The sequence below is a fragment of the Ostrinia furnacalis genome, unplaced genomic scaffold (assembly GCF_004193835.3).
Source record: "Ostrinia furnacalis isolate ACB-3 unplaced genomic scaffold, ASM419383v2 OfSCF7336, whole genome shotgun sequence".
In the NCBI taxonomy this organism is placed as follows: Eukaryota; Metazoa; Arthropoda; class Insecta; order Lepidoptera; family Crambidae; genus Ostrinia; species Ostrinia furnacalis.
This window is the reverse complement of record NW_021137575.1, coordinates 504454-527139: the sequence shown is the minus strand read 5'-3', so window position 1 is coordinate 527139 and position 22686 is coordinate 504454.

Here is a 22686-nt window from a genome sequence, read left to right as displayed (position 1 = left end):
TGCCCGTAACGTTGAAGGTTAACATCATCATCGTACAAGAAAACACCGAAGCAATACCAACCTTGCCCCGGGTTAAGAACAAAAGCCGGGACAAAACGTCCCATCATAATTTCTGGGGGAATATTTCCCGATTGCGAGTTATTTGAATAGAGTTAACCCTCTGATGGAGTGATGATTGATTTCTGTTTGCGCTGGGGCGGGTTGCAATTTAATATCTTATTGTTAACTAGGGAGGGGTGTTTATCGATGTTTTATAGAGATGTTAACTTACTGTCTACGTGAGTGTTAATAAATAATGGAGTGTGGTCATGAAAATTAAGTGGTGTTATGACCAAGATTGTGTAAGCAACAGCCATAGTTTTGAAATTGCAAATTCCATTATGTAATTTACGTTCAGTTACTTTTATATTCTAATTCAAAGCATTATTTTATATTTTCTCATCAAAAGAAAATCAAAGATTAAAAATACGAGACACGGTGACAAGCACAGTGTCATGCGTGAGCCAAGGTAAGTCAAGCCTGTAACGATTTAGTTGTAGTGTTCAAAGTGATTTCTGACTCAGAAACTCCATAGTGTAAATCATTAACAGCTCAATCACGCAGGCGTTTGACTCTTAACATCGATACGTCGATAATCCCTAAGCCCATCCTTAATCCTGTAGACTCAGACGCCAGCATAACGTTTCGGCTCCACAGTTAATTATTATAAGCGTTTCGTTATTGTAGTGTTTGGTGATTAAAATTGGACCGTCTATTCAAACTTTAAGATATTGAAACAGGTTGGTTGTTGAACGTAACGTGTAAGCGAAATCCAGGGTTGAATGGAATCGGGGGTAGAACAATAAAGTAGGCACAAACTGATTGATTTTATCTCGCACTTTGAAGTTGGAGTAATTGAAATTGGAAACATCTTAAAGCGTATCTCGGAATTTAGATTAAGCCCAAAATAATAATGAGTTACTAAGTAACAGAAAACCCAGTTGCCGTGGTATCAAGAGATGGGGGGTCTATTCATTTAACACCTTTGTCATCAAAATGTAGGCAAATATTATATAAAGTAGATGTAGAGGTATATTATGATACCAAAATAAAATCTAGTTGTAGACTTGAATAAAACTGATTGTCCGTAAATAAAATTAATTGTTTCATTCTATAATATGTAAAGGAATTGTTAAGTCGTTCGTCGGATTGAGCTTTGTCAGAAGCTTATGGTGACTTATCAAGTCTGACACTAGTGCCCGTTTTCACCATCAATCCTTAATTTTTAAGTGACCCCTATGGTAACACATAACAGGAATTTTGTTTTCATAGGGGTCACTTAAAAATTAGGGATTGATGGTGAAAACGGGCAACGGGCATAAGGTTAAGTTGCACTATCTTACTTTAACCGTAACATTAACCGATGCTTTTTGTATAGAGTTTGACAGATTTTAAAGGTTGGCAAAGTTCAAGTAAGATGGTGTAACTCAGCCTTCATCATCATCATCATTTCAGCCACAGGACGTCCACTGCTGAACATAGGCCTCCCCCAATGACTTCCACATCGCACGGTTGGTAGCTCAGCCTTAGTTGTCAATTATCGAACAAACTCTATTGAGAACCATGAGCAAGAAATTCAAATTCGTATTCGAAATCACACATTTTTATCAGAATTTATAAACTTGTATTTCGTATACGAATATAATTCTTATGGCTTCAAAATTCGTTTCTTCGTACGGAATCCATTGATTTTCCAAGAAACAATTTACTTGTTTACCAAGGTATTTGATAGGGAAAAATGTTGTTTTTCCTTGAAACGCTTCTCGAACTAAAACCGTACAAAAGAAAGAACACGATTATTGTTTTTCCAATAATTATTTAATTTTATTCGTAAAAGATTGTGATCTCACTGATTTTATCTTACCTACATAATACTTAATTAAGGTTGTTTATGAAACATGTGAAACAAGTCGAATTCAACTCTTAGGCCCTATAACATTTAAATTCATACACATATCAAAAGCCTTGAGTCAAACGGTTTTTTTGACTTTCCACGGATACTTATGCTACATAAGTTAATGGCCCGGTCACTGTTATCACCACAGATTAAATAACACTCCGTTATCAAACACTACTCACTCACACAATAAAAAAATCTTGCATCCAGAAATTGATACAGCAAAATCCACTCCGGAGATTGTAATAAAAATACCTAATTTTCTTTTAACCACTAAAAAACCGACGCTCAGTCATAATTACACCCCTAATCGCACACTGATCCAATTTAAATCCCATCAATCCTTATTCCGGGATGGAGGATGTTCCGGGATAACTTTTGAACTATAACTTTTCCATTTGCGAAAGTGGTGCCACGTGACATTGAAATTGCAACCGGGACGTATCGGGATATGGATGCGACACACGGACTGGTAGTGAGACGAACAAGTTAACATTTTGACGAACATAGAGTTACTTCTTAAGATCTTTGAAACCCAGAGAAAAGCAATGGATAGTCTTAATCTCGGTTATATTATTGGCAGGTAAGTTGCTAATTGCTCATAAGATAGGCCCCCTTAATTGATATTTATTGTGCGTGGTGCATAATCTTTTCTTAAAGGTTTTAAACTTTTGTTTGTCACCTGTCATCCGCTTTGCAATGGAGGGAAGTCGAACCTTAATTTCGCACTCCTCTTATGTTCTTCTGATGCGGGTCCAATGACAGTTTAACTTTCCCCCGGGACAAACTTGACCTTCATTGGTTGGGTATTTGTGGCGGTCAACTGTAGAGAGGTGAGTCCCGATTTTAATCTCGGTTATTTGAAGAGATCAGCGCGCGCTAAAGGCTTTCTGTTTTGTGAGAATTTTTTGAAGGGCACTTATTACAAAGTTCCAATGACAGTTTAACTTTCCCCCGGGACAAACTTGACCTTCATTGGTTGGGTTTTTGTGGCGGTCAACTGTAACAGAGAGGTGGGAATAGTCCCGATTTTAATCTCGGTTATTTGAAGAGATCAGCGCGCGCTAAAGGCTTTCTGTTTTGTGAGAATTTTTTGAAGGACACTTATTACAAAGTTCAGTGTAAGTAGTACACTTTTTTGTAGAAATATTACGTGATCTTAATTAATTGAGAGAAGTTCTCAATTTTGATTACTGTTATTCCTATATCATTGTGAACGATAGTGTGTGTGACAAACAAGAGTAGTAGAGTGGTAAACACTGTCATGTACATACAGGGGCGGGCACAGTAGCGCCTGCGGGCTAACTTGGCCCCACGAAGGGATGTATCTGGTCGCCTGACGTCCCTTCTTAAGATTTACTTGGCATCCTTGTTACTCCAAAGTACGCGTTAAAGATGTTTCGTTTCGTTTGTCCATCAGAATGCCTGGTTTTCTGATTTCGTGATTCGTTTGCTGGATCTGCTTCATATCCCTGTGTATTTTATTTATTTATATTTTAACACGCTTTTGACTTCTGATTAAATAAATTAAGTAGAGGTTAAAAAAAAACTTTTTTTAATCTATAATATTTGATTTAAATATGTTTTGATTTTTACGGTGTGCATTTTCCAATAAAGGCATAAAGCAGTTAAAAACATGGACCACAGATTTACAGTTAGGTATAACTCAATTAAATTGCGATTGATCAATCATAATAAGCTAGCCACACTTTGTCCCGTGTTTATTTTATAATTTTCCAACTTGAATTTTACCCACGAAAAGTTTTCTAATCACATTACTGTAATTGCGATGCAAGCCATAGTTCCATTAGGCATTATCGATGGGTCCAAATTGCACCGTGCCTCAGGGGATGCAGCCCTACGCTTCACTGAAGGGGTGATTGGGTTTTTGGATGATTTTTTGATACCTGATTTAGATTATTGGAATATTGGAAGGTTGGAAGTTTTTTGAAATTTTTCATTCGGTCGCTAAAATAAGAAAAGCTGTTGGTCTGTTAACAGTGCTGAGTAAAAAAATTTATAGCAGTGCATCAAAGTGATTGATGGAGTATACTGATACTGATTATATCGTTACTGTGAATATGATCATAAATATTAATTTAATTTTGTTTTTTACCAGCCGGGCTAGGATGCGCGCTGTGATATACTTTTATCGACATCAAAATGTATGGGAAAAATCGATAAAATGGCGTGATAAGCACTTATGGCGGCGCGCATCTTAAGCCAACAATATTTGAATCTGCAACTGCAGCTGGATTTTCAGTAGTTACTATAGTACAGACAATGAATGTGCACATCATCCTAAACACCGCGGTGTCATATAAAGTTGCATTAACTAATGCTATTTTCAACTAAAATTGTTTTATACTCTGATATCCTGTCGACTGTAGAGAACAAGAACAAAAAAGATTAGCATGCAAAACGCCCAAAAAATTTAAGTACCTAACAGTCAATCGAGTAAAAGTTAACAATCGCAAGCTATATCAACTTTATAAGCCCTGCAAAGTTTCATTTCTTAAATAACTCGAATGGGCTGAGAACATTCGTTCAGCCAGCAATTTGTTGGGTCGACTGCTTGTTAGCACAGCCCGCAAAGGAGTGACCCGACCAACTTGGCAAAAACTCTTGGCTAGTGTTGTTATTGGGAAAGAAAATTGACGATCATGTCCTAAAAACCTAGGTGCTTAGTTTGTTAGTATAAAAAGGTTACCTAGTAGTGGTAGTAGTATAGTGATGCAATGGATATTTTACGTTTTATAAACAATATAGTTTTTTTGAAATCTTAGTGAATGTCAAGGTGTTAATTTTGAAGTGATATCTATCTTGTTTTAGCTAACTTAAAAACTAGAACGAAAAATCAACCATCAACTTTTACAATTTAAGAAAAAGAGTAAGTTTATTTTTGAGATTTTGATGTTGCTTCCTTTCAAATTGCACCATATTTTTTACACCTGGTTTAAGGTATGGCAAACATACCAGAACGAAATGTGTAGAATTTCGTATGTACTTAGGTAATAGCGAAAGGTCACTGACTGATTGACAGACTAACTCACTTCACTTATTACAAAATCTCAGAAACTACAAGTGCTAGGAGTTTCTCAAATTTTGCATGGGAGTTCCTTTTAGAACGTAGGTGCTCTCTAAGACGGGATTTTGCAAAATTCAAACCCTAATGGGGTAAAACGCCGCGAACGCGCGAAGTCGCGGGTGGCCGCTACCGCTAGTACATCGATAAATCTAAGCTATCGATAACCCAACAACACTGCCCTCCTTTCGAAGTTGGCAGTCTTCCGAGCCGGGTCAAAAAGTTTCAGGATTGGCTATCTACATCGTGTAATTTTCTCACATCGGCCGAATATTAAGTTCCGACCATGGTACAGCCGACAGCACTTCAAGCTAAAACTATGGCATCTTATGTAGTTATGATACGGGCTATTTTGCAACGGAAATGTAAAGCTTGATCTGCTGTCGTCCGTACCTACTAAATTGAGTCTCAACTTGAAGATATTAGAGAATGTCGGAGTTGGCGGTATGAGCCTATGAAATTCTTTACTGGAAACTATGCGATATTGTTTTATTAAGTATCAAATTTGCGGCTTTGGATTACAGAAGTATATGAAAAAATCTAGTGGGAATACACGCCCCATTTTTGCTTTTCATTATATTCTAACCATTGCATTACTCCATCTAGTCTTAAAATAACTGTAGTAGGTTACAAAAGAATTGAAACATAAATACTTAGACCATCGAACGAATTCTTAAGATTATCGTTTCAGTGGAAGGAAAACAGAAGCAAACAAGCCAAAAGTCGTAAAAATGATGACATAAACACATTATCGGTAAACTATTAAAGGAGTCTTTACCAAAGATAAGCTAAATGTAGTTTTCATAAGCCAAAGCGGTACTATAAACGAGGATGTCGGTGATTTTTAATGAAAAAATCGATTAACGCTGTAATATCTGCAGTAACTATCATAAAGCATCTAATGATGTTTTCATTTAGTTCTGAACTGCATCAAATGGCGCGTGAACTAGTACTTGGTTGAAATCTATTTAATTATAATAATGCAGCAGTTTTGACGATATATTTACCTCTACCTAGGGAGTTACTGACTGCAGTAACGCCGTCCCAATTTCCACAGCAAAAAACCCATCAGGCAGTTCAATTCCAAACTCGATCTGAAAAGTCTGATTAAAAAAGGCATAAAACAATGTCGGTTTCTTGCCGGGGACAATTTGAGCCGGTGCCAGCGCAGTCGCAGCCGTATGTGGGCCAAGAGGCTGCGGCTTTTGGGCCTTTTGTGGCACAAGAGAAAGTTTTTGCGGAGCCATGTTTTTTGGCGATGCACGGGTTTGATCGATTTTCGGAATTAATCGGGAGGATGTTGCTGCAAATGGAGTGAAAATAATGTTTTTTGTTTTGATATTTTGTGAAATTCATGGGCATTTTTAGGATTTCTGGTGGTGTTAAAATTGCAACTACTAATCGCTTTTTTAATAGGTACCTTTTTAGTGACTTGTAATTATTTTACTACAGGTCTAGCATTCTAGGCAGTCAGTGCCTGAGATATGAGAGTGAAAAGGAAGGAGTGACATTGACATATTATTATTATTATGACGTGACAAGGCATACAAATTTGAAGTCTCGCTGACGTTTGACAGTCACAAAATCTTACCTCAGGCAATGACTGAATTAGGCACAAGATCTATAGTTATTGTATGATCGATACAGCATGTAAATATCATTATGTCTTATTTAGTTGAAGTAAGTGCTATTTTGCAAAATTAATTGGTAGTATGTTGTGCTGGTGACTGCACATTGTAATTCGAATTACTATGCATTTAGGTCGACAAGGTATGAACGATTTATTCATGACTCCCCAGAAGTATATTCGTACTTCATCCTCTATTTTCGAAGCTAGACTGTCAACTTCTCCAAACAAAAACAAGCTACCAAGGAACGTTTCGAAATACGCTCACGATTTCCCGACCGTCAACTTTCCATATTTGCCAAAAGAAATACACCCGTGTCACAAAGCTGGACTGGCTGGACATTACAGTATGGGGCTTTACTAAGCACTAACATTTTCAAATATCGAATTAATCCATCTCTTTCTCTAACCATGATATGCCGATAGAAGTGATAAAGAAGGATAGAGTCGATATTTTGAAATGGTTTAGCGGAGTAGAANAAAAATAATTGGTAGTATGTTGTGCTGGTGACTGCACATTGTAATTCAAATTACTATGGATTTAGGTCGACAAGGTATGAACGATTTATTCATGACTGCCCAGAAGTATATTCGTACTTCATCCTCTATTTTCCAAGCTAGATCAACTTCTCCAAACAAAAACAAGCTACCAAGGAACGTTTCGAAATACGCTCACGATTTCCCGACCGTCAACTTTCCATATTTGCCAAAAGAAATACACCCGTGTCACAAAGCTGGACATTACAGTATGGGGCTTTACTAAGCACTAACATTTTCAAATATCGAATTAATCCATCCCTTTCTCTCATCTTCATTTGCCGATAGAAGTAATAAGGAAGGATAGAGTAGATATTTTGAAATGGTTTAGCCGAGTAGATCCCCTCTCACAAAAACGTTTCCCGCCTTATATTGTCGGTAAACATGGCGATCAAACAACGTATCCGATGGAATATTTGCTCGAACTTTAGACGTTCGTTGATACGGCTCTGGGGCATGTCATGGGCGTTGGACATTTGATACGTTCTTGTGTGCTTATGCCGAGTGTAATAATAGCACGTCTATAATAAGACGAATTTAATATTATTTTGATGATATTTTTATACCAAAACTTGACAAAACGTCAAATATCAAGCCTAAATGTGTTGTTTTGCATTTAATTAAGATAATTTATGAATCTGAGTTTAAATTATCTCTCAAATACGTTAGACACGATTTAATTAAAGTTGTTTATAAAATAAAGACAACTGATAAACTGATTACCAAAGTAATTATTACGGGACCTTAAAACCTAAACGCTGAAGTCTGCAATTTGTCCTCTAAAATACCCTAGAACCTTGAATGGTACCAAAATAGTTTCACTTTTCTGCGCCGATGAACTGAACGCACTGAATATATACGGGAAACTTAAAATGTAGAAATCGCTCCGCGAGACGACAGTTTGAATTTTAAAATTTGTATCTTCACGAGGAAAAGTTGTGTTTTTTGTTCAGCGAAAGTTTGTATCTTAGCTCCCAGAACGTTCTCAACTGTGAAGTGCAATGAAGCTTGGATAAAATTAAATGAATGCAAATAAAATCTTTAAAAGCTGTCTCTGTGATTTCTTTGTTGTGCAATTTATTGGACCATGAAGTAGTGCTTGCTTCAATCGGCTTTATCGTGTTTGTTTTGTTTTTATTTCTGACATGAAATTATTAAAATTTCCTTCAACATTTTCAAACATGAAACTTTGCTTAAAGGGGTTTTAAGTCCGCTCAAGCAGTTAAACTCTTTGCTGATTGTTATAAACTCTTAGGATGTTGTCATGCCTTTGGTAAAACTCTTTTTATTAAGTTTTATTTTTATTTGTCTGAAGAAAGACCGCTAGCAGAGGGAAGATGGAGGATTGATGTTTCAGTGGCACGGGAGGGGTAATATTGACATAATATTATGACGTGACAGGGCATAGGTACTTTGAAGTCTCACTGACATTATTTCACAAAATCCTACCTCAGGCACTGACTGAGTTAAACGCTAGAACTAAAGTTATCGTATGGTCGACAGCATATAAATATCATCACGTCTTATTTAGTTGTGATAAGTGCTATTTTGCAAAAATAATTGGTAGTATGTTGTGCTGGTGACTGCACATTGTAATTCAAATTACTATGGATTTAGGTCGACAAGGTATGAACGATTTATTCATGACTGCCCAGAAGTATATTCGTACTTCATCCTCTATTTTCCAAGCTAGATCAACTTCTCCAAACAAAAACAAGCTACCAAGGAACGTTTCGAAATACGCTCACGATTTCCCGACCGTCAACTTTCCATATTTGCCAAAAGAAATACACCCGTGTCACAAAGCTGGACATTACAGTATGGGGCTTTACTAAGCACTAACATTTTCAAATATCGAATTAATCCATCCCTTTCTCTCATCTTCATTTGCCGATAGAAGTAATAAGGAAGGATAGAGTAGATATTTTGAAATGGTTTAGCCGAGTAGATNTGACGTAAGAATAAATAAAACTACATTCAGAAATATTTCTGTACATACTACAAACCCTTCTTGTATAATTATGTCAACGTGAAATATGGAAACCGAAAAAAAGAAACACAGAAACATTTCAGGTAAATGCGCAGGAACCAAATCTCCTGCATTTCACGTGCTACTTCCATCCCTATTTCCATCCATTTGCATCTTTAGCGTTCCATACAACCCCATCTAGCAAAGAAATTTAATACATCACTTCAAAGAGCCAATGTCTTCCCTTACGGGCCATCCTCGCACTTTCCAATTAGAGGAAAGGGGGGAGCATCCGTACCACTTTGCACATAACAAAAGGGTAGTTGCTCTCTATTCCGGCCACTTAGACCCCTTTCTCTTTGTCACATTTTAAAATTCCAACTAGCTTTCCGTAATAACACCGAAGCGTAACGCTACAACGCTAGTGAGCAGACAGCGTGTAGGAAAACATTTATGTTTACAAAATATGCCACGCTTGGCGAAGGGGTTAAGCTTTCACGTACAGGCGATGCTAAGCCTTTCGCTATATTCTAGTCTGGAATTTACGAATTCACGTTGCACTTTCATGAGTCTATACGGTATATATTATGTAGTTTATGGCTTTGTAAATCCCGCTGTAAAGAAAACTAGGTTAATCCGTTTAATCTGAATGTCTGTGTATTCGTTCTTAAACTAAGAAATAATAAAAAATATGGTTAAGTAGATGAAACTAGCCCGTCGCTGAACTTTAATAGCACGAATGGCGTATACTGGACGCTTAATTACAATACTTGTTCTCTAGCAGTCAATTATTATCAGGCAGAGAAAATGAGAAACAGTCCTGGAAAATTCCATGGCACCTAGTAACTTTCATGTTTTTTTTTGACACAATCGGCTACATTAATTTGATCGTTAAAATATCCGAACAAAACCTTTAATCACATTTATCGGTGTGACCGTCAGAACAAAAGCAATGAAAGTGCAGCGATGCGTCCGAGCACCGGCAATTATTTTAGTTTTGACTCGCCCGAGTGGAAAACTCCTCGGATTGGGAAACTTTGACTCTAATATTGAAGGTGAGACTTGCGAGAAGCGTGCGATAAAATTATCGTGCAAGAACTTTAAACGCTCTTTTCATAGACTGTCTGGAGGATCTTGGGTAGAATGTATTTGCTGGAAAAAAGGAGATACTTTTTAAGTGTTATCTTGAGATATAGACTTGTTATTCTGTGCTAATATGCAGCCGGAAAATTGGCTTATATTTGGAGCTGACTAATCATAGTAAGGACTTAAAGATTCAATTTTATCATTATGTTTTATTTTTGACATTCATGGAACTTATACACAAAATGCAAGAGAAACCTGCTTGAAAATAAGTACTCGTGCCGGTTAGCACCTACATTTATACGCTCCCCTATCATTGGCATATACATACTCGTATTACTGAATGATCTAGGGCATCTCAATCAGTTCTAAGTAAAAAGTAAACGAAGTCACATCTTTTAATAAGCCCGCTACAAACTATACTTCACAAGTTTGAAGCAGGTAAAGAAATACTGCATTCCAACTCAATAATAATGTCATATTGGTTTGAACCGCTGCCAACGGATTCACGGCGAGGACAATATGGTATTGAAAAATATGAAACAGCTACACGTACGAGAATACCTGGAACTAAAGTTTCTGGCGTCCTACATATATTAGTGTATATAAGAGTGATTATAGGTCATGAGCATTTTAGCCTAGGCGCAGACCACCGACTTTTAGCTGGCCGATAGTTGGGCAAGATTTTTATTTGTATGAAGTATTGGCCGATACCAAATCGGTGTAATGTGCGCACTTTCATAGGCATGTCATGACTGATTAACAGCCCGACCCCACTATCTGCCAACTAAAAGTTGGTGATCTGCGCCTAGGCTTAGATTGTTAGTTTTTTGTCTTTGTCCCTTGTGCCTTTCATTTGTTTTTGTCTACAACATTACTTACGTTGGCCAGTTTGAATTCCGAGAATATTATCAAGGGATTAGTAATAATTAGTTATCTGGTTAATATAAATAAAACATATAATAATTTCAAACTAGACCATGTTATTCTACACTATTCTTCCTATATCACGCACAGCACATGAAGTAGTTACCTACGTAATCAATGTAGCACCTTATGAACCAGTCATAGGTGTTATTTTACAGCAAAATGTATGTTTTCTAACGTGCTGTGTACTATACAAGTTAACACGACCTATTAAGCTAAAAAGTCCCGATAACTGTAGGGGAGACCGAGGTGAGTTGTAACAGAGGAGAGTTGTGACAAGTATAGCATGCTTATTGCAGACAACACGTTCCTAAGCTGCTTAAAGTACTACAACGCTACTACTAATATCACGTGATTAAAAAAAAACTTTAAAGACTTTAAACAATCAAAAATTTCTCGTTATTTTGATTGATAAACCTTACGAACACACAGCGTCTAGCTGAGGCCAAAGAACCATTAAAATGACAAAATCAAACCGTATTGAGTTATAAAGGTTACAAAAGCTGTATAGGACAGTGTTGACCGAGACATGTCTTACACAAGGGAATATTTTGCGATCCCTTACATGGCTTAGTTAGGTTACCACAAATCGTCAATGTCACAACTCTCCTCTGTTACAACTCTCCTTGGTCTCCCCTTTTCTAACGTGCTGCGGACTATAGAAGTCAACACGACCTATAAAGCTAAAAATCCCGATAACTGTACAATGGTGACCTGCAGGGTTATGTTTAGACAACATGCCACGACCCTCGCATGACCGTCCGCCGTTTGATTCAATGCCTAGTTTTGTGGCGCAAGTGATAAACGATTACGGATAAGAGCTACTATGAAAGCCAATCCAGGACTATGAAAAAAATATCTAAAACCAACAGCTCTTGTTGTGTGTATCTTTACGAGATCGAATCAGAAATGANCGAACTTCCTAGTACAACGACGGGTATGTACGTACGTCACAGTTTTTTTTTCTCTGACTTCCCTAGTAAAGAGATGGTTGTGACTTTCAGTCATCAAAACGATAAAATGTCCAAACTTATAGATATAAAGACGAAATTCTAGATACATTCAATATCAATACGAATACAAATGTATAAGCTATTCCAACAAACGATGTGCAGTCTTCCGAAGTACAATGACGCTTGCACAAACACGTCTCTGTACTGCGTTAGAATAATCACATCCGTCGGTGTTCGATTCTGTATCTTCGATATTATTACGAATTTTGAAAAAATAAAAAATTAATTTATAAAGGGGCTATTTTAGAGTAGTTTAATGCAAAAAAACAGATTTTGACGGTTGCGATCATACGACGTTGTTCGACGACGCCGACGATTTATATTTGAAGTTACTTAATCATAGTAGGATTTAGAGATTAAGTTTTTCGAAGAATTCATGATTCTGTTCATGAATTCTTGAATTTCATGAACTTCACAATGTAAGTGAAACATTACTTGAAAATAAGTAAATTATGCTGCAGATCGAAATTATGATGAACTAGAATTTCTCAATCAGTAACTAAGTAACAAATTAATGAAGAAACCTTTTTGTGGAAATCCTTGGGGGAGGCCTTTGTCCAGCAGTGGACGTCTTTCGACTGAAACGAACGAACGAATGAACCTTTTAATAAGCCCACTAAAAACTATACTTCACAAGTTTGCAGCAGGAAAATACTGCATTCCAACTCAATAATAATGTCATATTGGTTTGAACCGCTGCCAACGGATTCACGGCGAGGACAATAATATGGTATTAAAAATATGAAACTGCTACACGTATGTACGAGTATACCTGGAACTGAAGTTTCTGGCGTCCTATACAAGAGTGATTTTAGGTCATGAACATTTTAGGGCCCTCGCCCATGGTGATCTTTGTCGCGCGTTTTGTAAACACGCGTTAGTCGCATTTGCAACGTACTACAGAAGTGATGCCAACGCGCTACTAACGCGCAACAGCAGCGCGACTGCATCGCTACAAAAAGTCGCCGTGGGTGAGGGCCCTTAGACTGTTAGTTTTTTACCCCCTTTTATTTGTTTCTGTCTATAACGTTACTTGCGTTGGTCAGTTCGAATTCCGAGAATATTATCAAGGGATTAAATAACTAGTTTTCTGGTTAATATAAAAAATAAAATTTCAAAACAGGCCTCGCTATTTCAACACTATTCTTCCTATATCACGCACAGCACATGAAGTAGGTACCTACGTAATCACTGTAGCACCTTATGAACCAGTCATAGGTGTTATTTTACAGCAAAAATGTATGTTTTCTGACGTGCTGTGTACTATACAAGTAAACACGACCTATTAAGCTAAAAAGTCCCGATAACTGTAGAGGAGACCGAGGTGAGTTGTAACAGAGGAGAGTTGTGACAAGTATAGCATGCATATTGCAGACAATACGTTCCTAAGCTCCTTAAAGTACTACAACGCTACTACTAATATCACGTGATTTTTAAAAAATTCTATAACAATCAAAAACTTCTCGTTATTTTGATTGATAAACCTCACGAACACGTCGTCGTCTAGCTGAGGCCAAAGAACCATTAAAAATGTCAAAATCAAACCGTATTGAGTTATAAAGGTTACAAATGCGGTATAGGACAGTGTTGACCGAGACGAGTCTTACACAAGGGAAGATTTTGCGATTCCTTACATGGCTTAGTTAGGTTACCACAAATCGTCAATGTCACAACTCTCCTCTGTTACAACTGTCCTCGGTCTCCCCTTTTCTAACGTGCTGTGGACTATACAAGTCAACACGACCTATAAAGCTAAAAATCCCGATAACTGTACAATGGTGACCTGCAGGGTTATGTTTAGACAACATGCCACGGCCCTCGCATGACCGTCCGCCGTTTGATTCAATGCCTAGTTTTGTGGCGCAAGTGATAAACGATTACGGATAAGAGCCATTATGAAAGCCAATCCAGGACTATGAAAAAAATATTTAACACCAACAGCTCTTGTTGTGTGTATCTTTACGGTGTTTCTTTACGAGATCGAATCAGAAATGAGGAGATCCGTAAACGAACTAAAGTCGCTGACATAGCCCNCGGATAAGAGCTACTATGAAAGCCAATCCAGGACTATGAAAAAAATATCTAAAACCAACAGCTCTTGTTGTGTGTATCTTTACGAGATCGAATCAGAAATGAGGACGGGTTAGCAAGCTGAAGTGGCAGTGGGCAAGGCACATAGTACGCAGAACTGACGGCCGATGGGACAGCAAGGTTCTGGAATGGACTACTGGAAAACGCAGCGTGGGACGTCCACCCTCAAGGTGGACCGATGACATCATAAAGGTAGCAGGGAAGCGCTGGACCCAGGCCGCTAAGTACCAATCGATCAACATGGAAACCATTGGGGGAGGCCTATGTTCAGCAGTGGACGTCTTATGGCTGAAATAATGATGATGAGCTCTTGTTGCAACAAATCAGTCGTTGTGACAAACATGATATCAGAGTTCATGATCGCTGAAGACGAGTCAGACGGACTTTTTAGCCCTCTACAGTTACTTATTAGGTAATCTGTGCCTCTACCCAAAAAAGTCGAGCGTGTAGAGTATTTTTGCGTTTTTCTGTGATATCGTAGCTTTTGATATTACGTTGATATTTAGATGTAGATTCTTATTTTTTATTTGACTAATGCCCGTTTTCACCATCAATCCCTAATTTTTAAGTGACCCCTATCGTAACACATAACAGGAATTTTGTTTTCATAGGGATCACTTAAGAATTAGGGATTTATGGTGAAAATGGGCATAAGCAGCCTAACTTGTTGTCAATCTGGAAACCACAAAAAGCATTTTCTTGTCTCGAGGATTACCTAAATACAAATTCTAAGTACCTACGCTAATTTTCTTCCTAAATAACAAAGCTTGTACCTTCCACCACTCAATGCTCAAAGGAGTCCGGGTTTCTAGGTTTACGACTTTATAACGACGCGCTAAACACCGGAACGTGTGACAGCCCTACGTGAGTAATCGCCGGTAAAGTCCAGTTCACACTATCCTTTAAAAGTATTTGCTTAAAAAAACTACTTTTAATTTGATGACCCGTTCGTCATTTTAGCCAAAGGCCCCTGGACAAAGACCTCACCCAAGAATATCCACAAGCTGCCCTCATCCTGGTGCTTCTCACGACTTTCAGGAGTCGGGCTAGGATGCGCGTCATGATATACTTTATCAACGTCAAAATGTATGGGCAAAATCGATAAAATGGCGTGATAACCGCTTATCGCGGCGCGCATCGGCCTACAGATCGTCAGTTGGAAATGCTCTTAGGTTTGGAAAGGGTTCACCACAATCAAAGAAAACTCTCGAATTATGAATTGGATAAGTACCCAAAGAAACTGAAAAGTTAATTCATGGCTTCCATATAATCTCTACAGTCACCTTAGCTTACCCTAAATTTTCCATTTTCAAAACACACCCGTTGGAAATTGAATGCCACAAGCATTCCCATGTCACTTTTTTAGTTAACTTTTTAGAAATATTCAGTAGAAAAAGGTTTTAAAGTTTAAACAGAACCTTAGGGTTAATGTACACGTCATCGTGTGTGTAAGTAAAACTTTAATGGGGTATGTTTTCAGTAATACGATTAGGAGTAATAGAGAAATATGTTTGTAACGCGTGGTAGAAGAAATAAGAACTCGTGGGATCGTTAAGAAAGTTCCTTGACTTATAATAATACCTAATTATTTTTAATAGAGAAAATAGTGGTGTCCTAATTATCTACTTCAATAGACTCGTATTGAATGGACAAAAAGCACGCAATTATTCATTTTTGTTGTAACTAAACAACATACACATATTTACGTCTTTCGCCGTCCACTGCTAGACAAAGGCCTCCTCCAAGGTTTTCCACAATGCACGGTCCTGCGCTGCCCGCATCCAGGCTCTTCCCGCGACATTTACGTTATTAAAAAAAAAAAAGGTCATTCTACATTCGTTTTAATATTTACTGAAACTGAGAATAAATATTATTTTTGTAAATAAATTCCGTATTTTCTACCGACCTTCCATCATTAGCATGCACAGCGCTGCATTGTTTTGCTTCTACCCACGGCTGCTGAAGCGACCTGAAGTTTACCGAACTTCCCTAATCCTGTTCTCTGATGTTGAGACTTGTATCGAACTTGCCCCGCTTAAGCGGGGGCGAGCTATTAAAATCTTAGAGTTAGCCAACTGCGAGTTATACTCGTAACTCTAGGTCTAGAGCTGGGACTGGATTGACAGGAGTTGCTATTAATTTGTACTAATAAATTGTTTAAAATGTTAACTTGGCAGACGATTTCATCGTTATCAAACAGCTTATAACCGTTTCCAGCTTATATATACAACAAAAGTGTTACATGAATTATTTAACTTAGGCTGGGTTGCACCATCTTACATTAACTATGACAAACGTCAAAAATCTGTTAAACTCCATACAAAAAACACCGGTTATCGTCATAGTTACGGTCAAAGTTGGGTGGTGCAACTCAGCCTTAGTATACTAGGTGCTTAGAGCAAGCGTTTCATTGCGTTTCATTGCGTTTTTATTTAAATAATGTAAAACGTAAAAATGAAACTGGTCTATGTTGCCTACATTTTCCTTGATAATATCGATAAATATAATAACAAAAACTATTCCAACTGATACACTCGGCGCTATCCCGACAAGTTGATTCAGGAAAAGAGAATGTTTGTAGAGTCTACACAAACATTTAGCCTCTCTTACAATATCGGAGGGTGTTTGCAGTCTTGTTTTATGATAATCCAGACAGCCGGATGTTACATCCAAGTTGCGGTTTAATCAATTCAACTAGAGTTATGTTATTATTATCATAACGAGCGAACTGACGATTTGATTAAAACCGTAAATCTTGAGATGTATGGAAATAAGAATTCGGAACATAGCTTGTTGACTTATGAAAATTGTGTGAACATCACTTCTTGGCTTATTTTGGAGTGTTTTGCATTTCCATCCGTCTACTTATTTGCATAATTTGCTATGTATTTTAGACTTCTTTTTTTAAAACCACCGTTCTATCCTCGGTTTTTAACGAAGAGACCCCTTCCTAACTACAAGAACGTTGAAACGGCGCCGTTCCAACTTTTAAAGCAAGTTTGTCAATTTTTGTGTGGTGTAAAGTACCCTTATCTGTTTACCAATTGAATGAATAATGCAAAACATAATCTCATGTATATCAATCTTCAATCAATCAATATATTATGTATGCAATCTTTATAAAGTCTACTGATCAATACCCCTCTTTTATACTGATCAAAACCCCTCTTTCATTTACACCGATTACACGTCCGAACAGTTACAGCGTTCAATTCCACTTATAAAACTCATCGCGCATTCCGTTTAGGAGTTGCGCCGCCGCAAAATGCAATCAGAATTAGGAACTGTTGCTGACGGCTTCCCGCGCGCCTGTAATTGCAGGAATTCTATAAACTACGTAAACTGTAGAGTTTACATATTGCGTTTATAGAGTACATACAAACAGAGTGGTTTTTGGTGGTAGATATGTTATAAAGCTTCATATTGAAGACCAGATTTTAAAACTAGTAAGTAAATCTTCTCCATTCCAGAGGCCGCGTACCGGAAAACGCAGCGTGAGACTACAAGGTCCACCTACAAGGTGGACCGACGACATCGTAAAGGTAGCAGGGAAGCGCTGGACGCAGGCCGCTACCAATCGATCAACATGGAAAGCATTGGGGGAGGCCTATGTTCAGCAGTGGACGTCCTATGGCTGAAATGATGATGATGATGATGATGATGATGATGAAGTAAATCTTACTTATTTAAAACCAAAGTACCTATAAATATTTTGGTTTCTTATGTTTGTTTTGTTATAAGAATGGTGAGAAAAAGCCAATAAAATGCAATCAGAATTCGGAACTGTTGCTGACGGCTTCCCGCGCGCCTGTAATTGCAGGAACTCTATAAACTACGTAAACTGTAGAGTTTACATATTGCGTTTATAGAGTAACATACGAACAGGTTTTTTGGTGGTAGATAATTATGTAATAAAGCTACTTATTGAAGACCAGATTTTAAAAATTGTAAGTAAATCTTACTTATTTCAAAACCAAAGTAAAATCTTTATTGTGTTTGTTTTGGTGTGACTGACTGACATAGTGATCTATCAACGCACAGCCCAAACCACTGGACGGATCGGGCTGGGCATGCAGGTAGATGTTATGACGTAAGCATCTGCTAAGAAAGGATTTTACGAAACTCCACTCCTAAGGGGGTAAAATGGTTTGTTATAAAGCTATATTAAAGACCATATTTTAAAAATAGGTAGTAAGTAAATCTTACTTATTTAAAAACCAAAGTACCTATAAATATTTTGGTTTCTTATGTTTGTTTTGTTTTAAGAATGGTGAGAAAAAGCCAATAAAATGCAATCAGAATTAGGAACTGTTGCTGACGGCTTCCTGCGCGCCTGTAATTGCAGGAACTCTATAAACTACGTAAACTGTAGAGTTTACATATTGCGTTTATAGAGTAACATACAAACAGAGTGGTTTTTTGGTGGTAGATATGTTATAAAGCTACATTGAAGACCAGATTTTAAAAATAGTAAGTAAATCTTCTCCANAATGTATGGAGAACGAACATTGTCCTTTAAAAATAGTAAGTTTTTACTTATTTCAAAAGCAAAGTATTAAAATCTTAGTTTTGTTAAAATAATGCTGACATTAAGCTAATAAAATGCAATCAGAATTAGGAACTGTTGCTGACGGCTTCCCCGCGCGCCTGTAATTGCAGAAACTCTATAAACTACGTAAACTCTACATATTGCGTTTATAGGGTACAAANACTACGTAAACTCTACATATTGCGTTTATAGGAACAGAGGTTTTAGAGGGATATAGGTAAGAATAGTATTGTAGTGTCAGTTTACTACTTTACATCTTAAGAAATGGCACTTCTAGCATCATTATGAATGATTTCAACAGCGATTACATTATCATGGTGGTTTTTAAAATAGCAAGTGTACTTTGGAAGTTTTCATGAAAATTATAATTGAAAAGCTGATATAAAGCCTATCTAAAAATGTAATTCATAAGTGCCAAATTGGTCGAAATTCAATAAAGAATTTTAATTTACATTTCGTTTCATTTTCATGTAAAATTAAATTACGAAATATTTTAATATCTTTGCCAAAATTCCTATAAAATGACGATCGTAATACAATAAACAATCAAAATTCACAGAAATAAACCTGATTTTCCGGGCTCATATGAAAATTTTGTTAAATATCCGAAAATCTGCCAAGAATATTTGCTAAAATTCGCGGTTTTTCGATATGGAAACCCCAATATGCTCTACAAAATGGCCGACGAGCGTAAATATCATCCACAAAACGCCGAAATTGCAATCCAAACACATTATCTCATATTTTGAGTGAAGCCCGCTGTAAACATTGGACGTTGAAGCCTTAAATCTATCCGGATCCGGATATCTTATCCGGTACTCCGGTAACCGGGTCAGAGCAAACAATTCGTGAGATGAATCCAAGGAATCGATAATGGTGTTGCCATTTGAATTAATCTATATATATAAAAATGAAACCCGTTTCGCGTTGTCACGGCATCACGTGTGAACGGCTGAACCGATTTCGATAATTCTTTTTTTTTAATGTTTGTGGAAGTCCAAGGATGGTTCTTACGGAAAAAAATATTAAGAAAATCTCTACGCTAAGGCGGTACGAAGTTCGCCGGGTCAGCTAGTTGACGATATTTTTATCGGTTGGTTATTGAAGCAATTCGAGTGGTTGAGCTTTTACAATATTTATTGTTGGCTGGTTTTTTTATAATTTTTGAAAGAACTAATTAACTTGGAAAAAATATCATTTTTTATTTTATGTCAGTAAGTAAGATGCAATCTCTAGAGACTGACTACTATGGAAAACTACCGTAGGGCAGTACATACAACTGCCCTATTCACTCTTGCCTTGACTCCTGTACGGCTAGCACGAAAAACTTTCGAGTTCGAATCGTTTGCGTATTCGAATCGCCATCAAAAGATTTAGTACGAAAACTACGACAGCGCGTTAGTAAACGTGTCGTAAAGTGTGAGAAATGGTTGCATGAAACTTATTTTGAGAATCAAAATTGTCACGTTATCGATTAATTCGAAGGTTAAGCATCGAAACGCAAACGAAATCGAAGATGAAAGTTGTTCATGCTAGAGGTACAGTCCTTTGCTATTCGCATTATAAAAGAGATTTTGGACGATCAACTTTTGCCAATTTTGAAGAACTTCATTTAAAATACCTTACATAAAAGTATCTCTGACGCTAAATTCATTAGAAAAATGGCATAAAAGATTGAAATTGCCAACACAATAGTCGTTTCAAACCTGTCGCAGCTTTGAAACGGATTTTTAAAAATTGTTCGCCGCTTGTTTAGCTTCAAAAAAGGTTGCTCGCAAAAATACGTCATCCGCACAAATTTTCCAGTGAAAAATAAAATTCGAGGCAAAGTTTGAGTTGAATATTCAAAACTGTTGCATGTATCACCATAGATACATCACGCTAAGTGAAGTCGGTCAAGTGTGATGCATATTAAATATCAGGGTTCGCAGAATGTGGAAGGTTTAAAATTGGATAATACCAGGAAGAAAACGAGACACTTACGCCTTTTTTTCAAACGATGCTTGCTTAAGTGAAGCAGCAAATCAAACGCACGGCGTTGAATAGAACTCTGTGATTGGTTCATGTATCACCCTGTGCGCGCAGTGTGAGACCTCATAGTAATGTTAAGAGGTAGCAATTCAAAGATTTCACAAAAGATTTTTCTGTATAATGGCAAATGAGCAAGTACGAGTATTATGCTTGTATCTTCTAAGGTACAAGTAACACAACACATCTGTGCTCAAGTAACTAGCAAATAAGGACCGTATACCGTTTGTACACAGTTTAATCTCATTTAAGGTTGATTCCTTAAACTGCGCACAGAAATTAATTTCCACTAAGGAACGATGAAAATGCACCATAACAATTGCATTCGCAGTTTTTTTGCTTGATGCAATTTTTCTGCGTCACTTACTTTGCTCTTCACTGGTTTGAACGGGCACTGAAATGAAACTGCATGCAATTTTGTCTTAGGTTTCCCAAATAACTGCTGGACTCTGAAATAGGTAAAAAACCATTATTGTTCGGGAATCGTTTGCAAGAGCAAATTGCTTAGGTCTGCGGTTCCGTTCAATATGCACAATTTGTTCTGTCGAAAGATGTTAATTGGAAAATACATATGAATAGCGCGTGTAGTTAACGACTTTGTGTTTTACACTACACCTACGAGTATTTATAGTCAATGGGATGCGCATAGCAATTTTCATGAGTGTGTATTACTTGACTTAGTACTCTGGGACTCTAAATTAAAAGAGACTTGAAAAAGTTTAAAAAGAAAAAGAGACTGACGAGATCGCTTCTTTGCGATAAGTCCGATAATTTTGCCGTATCTATCTGACTATCTTTTAAAGCCCATTTTCTAATAAGGGCTTAAAAAAATTCTAAAAATCAGCCAGTATCACTCAATCACTAAGTTTCTTTAGCTGCTTCTTTTCAGCTCTGGCCCATTTATTGTCCTGAAGCAGTGGTAGGGTTAATACTGGGATGTGTAAAAGTGCTTTTTAAAAGCCTACTTGCATAAATAAATTGCTTTTATGAGTGTTTTTTTATTATTATTTTTTATTTTATCTTCGTCGTCTTTGTTACTGAAACAATGATGATGTGTGATATTGAAAAAATGTATTAAGTAATACTTATTCCTATAAATGGAGTGGAAAAAAACAAACAAGTAGGTGAAGTAAGAACGCCGTGTGTTTAGCGGGGGAATGCATAAGCGATCGGACGGCTGATGGATGGATCCGAGGTGGGGTGCTAAGCAGCTGATTCACTAATTAGACTCGCTTATGTTGGAATATTAAGATAAAGAAACTAAGGAAAAAAGTTGGAATACGGAAATGTTTCTTGTTGCTATTTGACTAAAATAACGGTAGAACAAAACAAAAGTACTGAAAAAAAATGTAAGGCTGGGTTGCACCATCTTACTTTGACTGTAACAAACGTCAAAAATCTGTCAAACTCCATACAAAAAGCACCGGTTATCGTCATAGTTACGGTCAAAGTTAGGTGGTGCAACTCAGCCTAAGTATCAGAATCGAAGGTTATTTTGTGAAAATTTTATGAGACTTACTAATANGCTTTTTTGCTCGACTTGGTGGGGGCACTGCCGTGCCCCCAGATAGCGCGTGTACTTAACGACTTTGTGTTTTGTACTATACCTACGAGTATTTATAGTCAACTGGCTTTTGCCCGCGGCTTCACCCGCATGAAATTTATTTGTCACAGATTGTCATAAATTATAGCCTATATGTTATTCTGAGTTATAAACAATAATACTGTAAAGTTTCATCAATATCCGTTCAGCAGTTTTTGCGTGAAAGAATAACAAACATCCAGACTTCCCGACATCCAAACATCCAAACTTTCGCATTTATAATATTAGTAGGAAGTAG